Consider the following 5,000-nt stretch of genomic DNA (forward strand, 5'->3'; position numbering starts at 1 on the left):
GCGGCTTCTGTACTTCCTTCATTTATAACAGAAAAATTATACTGTATTGGTAGACAACATTCCATTTTCACAGCTGAACTTATAGCCATACTTATGGCCTTAAATTAAATTTCAGACATTCCGAAAACTGTAAGTGAAATTTTATTATGTGTAGACTCAAAGTCAGTACTACAAGCTGTAGAACCTTCAAATTCAAAGAAGCGAATTGAGATGACAATGGAAATAAAACATATTATTCACCAACTGACAAAACAGGGCATTAAAATAACTTTCTGTTTGGGTACCTTCGCACTGTGGAATATCTTGAAATGAGTGGGTAGACCAAGCAGCTAGAAGAGCAGCACGTAATTTCGAAGGCGAAGTACAACTTGACATCCAGTTAGATCTATATGAATGCATTAGTTGTATAGAAAATGTATCTAAAAATCGATTTTAGAAATTACTTATAGATTCAAATAATCAATATTACCACTGTTGTGTAAACACAAAGAATGCAGCGAATCACAAACATTTTCTAAATTTGACACCAGCAGCACATTCAAGACAGATTACAAGTCTAATGTATAGAATTCGTTCAAATGCCTTTCGTACAAAATTTTCTAAAAAATATAAAATGTATATGCGGTAAGCAAATAACTGTAAGCCATCTACTCATTCATTGTCCGAGCATAAGACCGTTAATTCCAAAAGATTTAGTTGATGACTTTTCTTCCAATATTTCATTAGCCACTGAAAAGATTTTGAATGATTATTCATTGCTTAGAATGTTTTCAGAAATTTTAAACTCCAGTCCAGTTGGTATCCTCCTTTGATGTATTATAATTAATGTTGTTATTTATATTTACATTGTTGTAGGTTAATACTTGTTGATATGCATATACATATTCTCCCTCCCATGACACCTCATTCAATACACACCAAAATCTCCTTAGACTTCTTCTTATAATACACCTTTCCTCTGATACATAACATGAACACTTTTTTACACTAATATTCACATGCATTCCCTTTCCTTTATCCACTACTTTACTCCTTTCCGTCTAAAAAAACACTTATAGTGAATAGACGTTAAACTGAAGATAACACACACACACGCGTGCGCGCACGCACACACACACACACACACACACACACACACACACACACACACACACACCACTTTACCCTGCACCGCCCCCCTCCCTCCTCCACACACTCATTTCTAGGCTACACATCGCAGCCGGCTTCCACGGCACACACACACCCACATACACACACACACACACACATATACAACAGATATAGCTAGTCATGTGTGTGCACACGACTAGGAACCACCTCGACTTGCACACAAAAAAGTATTATACGATTGTTTGGAAGTACATGCCCAGTTACAACTCATATATCATATTCTCAGCTCAGCTGATTTGGAAGTACATGCCGAGTTACAACTCATATATCATATACTCAGCTCAGCTGATTTGGAAGTACATGCCGAGTTACAGCTCATATATCATATACTCAGCTCAGCTGATTTGGAAGTACATGCCCAGTTACAACTCATATATCATATTCTCAGCTCAGCTGATTTGGAAGTACATGCCCAGTTACAACTCACATATCATATACTCAGCTCAGCTGATATGGAAGTACATGCCCAGTTACAGCTCACATATCATATACTCAGCTCAGCTGATTTGGAAGTACATGCCCAGTTACAACTCATATATCATATACTCAGCTCAGCTGATTTGGAAGTACATGCCCAGTTACAACTCATATATCATATACTCAGCTCAGCTGATTTGGAAGTACATGCCGAGTTACAGCTCATATATCATATACTCAGCTCAGCTGATTTGGAAGTACATGCCCAGTTACAACTCACATATCATATACTCAGCTCAGCTGATATGGAAGTACATGCCCAGTTACAGCTCACATATCATATACTCAGCTCAGCTGATTTGGAAGTACATGTTGCATTACAACTCACATACTCAGCTTAGCTCATTTCGGACTTTTTTTTATATATATAAACATTTGTTATTATTATTCACTCATAGCAAATGTTGTTGTTTTGGTTTTTTTATTATTTTTTTTTTATAAACATTTGTTATTATTATTCACTCATAGCAAATGTATACGATTATGAAGGGGAGAGAGAGAGACAGAGAGAGAGAGAGGGGGGGGGTGAGAGACAGACAGACACAGAGAGAGACAGACAGACAGAGAGAAAGAGATAGAGATAGAGTGCGAGGGAGAGGGGGTGAGAGAGACAGACAGACAGAGAGAGAAACAGACAGAGAGAGAGAGAGAGAGAGAGAGAGAGAGAGAGAGATCGAACTCGAATGTTTCAGTGAAGGTAAAATGATAAAGTTAAGCTTCTGCTAACCATACCATCAAGAAAAACATAAAAACAGAAGAAGAAGAAGAAGAAGAGAAAGACGATGATAATGAGTTTCAGTTTCAGTTTCAGTAGCTCAAGGAGGCGTCACTGCGTTCGGACAAATCCATATACGCTACACCACATCTGCCAAGCAGATGCCTGACCAGCAGCGTAATCCAACGCGCTTTGTCAGGCCTTGAGAAAAAAAAGTGAATAAATAATAGATAAGGTTACATAAATAAATAAAGAACTGATGATAATGAGGAAGAGGAGAAGGTACAGAAACAGATACAGAATACTTTATTATCTCAAGTAGAGAAATTCATGCATGGGGTTCGCTACACAAACAATGTACGGTATGAAGACACAAAAGGAATAAAATGCTCAGATGCCAAGTTAACGTGGGGCCTCACAATCATGAACATTTACTGATCACAGTCATTCGATATCAGTGTAAATGTGTACATGTATAAAAGAAAATATGGTTAACTGCTATGTTAATATAAGCATCACATAAAACAATCACAGTCACACACATGCATGAATAATCATCATACAAAACTAAAACATAGACATGTATACACGGTTAAAAACAAGCTATTTAGCAGTATTTAAAATCTAATACAAAATGTAAAGTACACACATACGTACACACACACACACACACACACACACACACACACACGCGCGCGCGCGCGCGCGCAGAGTGGAGTGATGGCCTAGAGGTAACGCGTCCGCCTAGGAAGCGAGAGAATCTGAGCGCGCTGGTTCGAATCACGGTTCAGCCGCCGATATTTTCTCCCCCTCCACTAGACTTTGAGTGGTGGTCTGGACGCTAGTCATTCGGATGAGACGATAAACCGAAGTCCCGTGTGCAGCATGCACTTAGCACACGTAAAAAAACCCACGGCAACAAACGGGTTGTTCCTGGCAGTTTCAGTTTCAGTTTACAGTTTTCAGTTTCAGTTTCAATTCCTGGCAAAATTCTGTAGAAAAATCCACATCGATAGGAAAAACAAATAAAACTGCATGCAGGAAAAAAATACAAAAAAATGGGTGGCGCTGTAATGTAGCGACGCGCTCTCCCTGGGGAGAGCAGCCCGAATTTCACACAGAGAAATCTGTTGTGATAAAAAGAAATACAAATACAAATATTATAACAATAGTTGTGCATTAAGATTGATCAATCATTTAAGAATTGAATTGACTGGGGTATAAAACTGTTGCGGGTTCTAAGAGTTTTCAGACTGGGAAATCGATAGCGTTTCCCTGAAGGTAAAAGTTCATAATATTTTGAGAGTATATGGCTGTCATCGCTTATGATCTATGTTGATTTCTGTTTCATCCGTCGTTTGTACAGATCATTCAAATGCTCTTGTTTGACACCAACTAATTTGCTAAACGTATTTACAATTTTACTCAACATGTTCTTGTTCTTCACATTTAAAGTTCCATTCCAGCAGATAAACGAGAAAGTTCAAACTGATTCAACGAAGCAACGACAAAAACTCTGAAGAATTTTGGGATTGACCCCTGAATGTTTCTGAGCTTCTGTAAACAGTAGATGCAAGTCTGGCATTTCTTTTGGATGTGATAGGTACTGGGTGTAAAACTGAGTTTATCGTCAACTATTGCTCCTAGATACTTGTATTCCCTAACTCTTTCGACTTGTGAGCTGTTGATGAAGAGGTGAGGAACAGGAGTTGGACTTTTCCTGAAGTCAATAATCATTTCTTTTGTTTTTCGTGGAAACAAAGAAAGAAAGAAAGAAAGAAAGGAAAAGGAAAAGAAAACAAAATTGACCAAAATAACAGCATGTCTTAAAAAAGAGGAAAAAAAAAATCGACCGAAAAGAAAAAAAAAAAAGAAAAGAAAAAGAAACCTAAAAGGTAAATCTCTCTCTCTCTCTCTCTCTCTCTCTCTCTCCCTCTCTCCCTCCCCCTCTCTCTCTCTCCACACACACACACACACACACACACACACACACACACACACACACACACACACACACACACACACAGAGAAAGAGAGAGAGAGAAGAGAGAAACAAGTATCAACTTGTAATAAAAAAAACCCAAAAAACACCGTATCTTGAAAGGGAGACAGACATACAAACAGACAGACAGGGAACAGAAACAAACAGAACGAGTACTTACACAAGAAGATTCAATGCGGCCCACACCAGCTTGTTTGGGGTCTTGCACAAATGATTAGTTACCCAGACAATATGATAATGACTATTTCCGTTCTGTTAAAAAAAAAAAAAAAAAAAACAAGGAGAGAAAAAAAAAAGAGTTTAACTTTCTGCCAAAATTCTCAGCAACTTACTGGACGTCCAGAAAATAAACAACTCACCACGTTTCATTCCTTTAGTGCTATGGACAGTTACACAACGTTGAACAGTTTAGTGCTATGGACAGTTATACAACGTTGAACAGTTTAGTGCTATGGACAGCTATACAACGTTGAACAGTTTAGTGCTATGGACAGTTACACAACGTTGAACAGTTTAGTGCTATGGACAACTATACAACGTTGAACAGTTTAGTGCTATGGACAGCTATACAACGTTGAACAGTTTAGTGCTATGGACAGTTATACAACGTTGAACAGTTTAGTGCTATGGACAGCT

General features: G+C 38.1%; 1 protein-coding gene across 1 annotated transcript in view; it reads right to left on the reverse strand.

Moving 5' to 3' along the window:
* LOC143287773 (uncharacterized) overlaps nucleotides 1-5,000 on the reverse strand; it is a 20,270-nt gene that overhangs the window by 14,708 nt on the left and 562 nt on the right. The window contains exon 2 of the mRNA XM_076596056.1: nucleotides 4,525-4,616. The gene's annotated coding sequence lies outside the window, so the exon portion shown is untranslated. The remainder of the gene's footprint in view (nucleotides 1-4,524; nucleotides 4,617-5,000) is intronic.

The sequence above is a fragment of the Babylonia areolata genome, chromosome 11, assembly GCF_041734735.1.
Source record: "Babylonia areolata isolate BAREFJ2019XMU chromosome 11, ASM4173473v1, whole genome shotgun sequence".
Taxonomy (NCBI): Eukaryota; Metazoa; Mollusca; class Gastropoda; order Neogastropoda; family Buccinidae; genus Babylonia; species Babylonia areolata.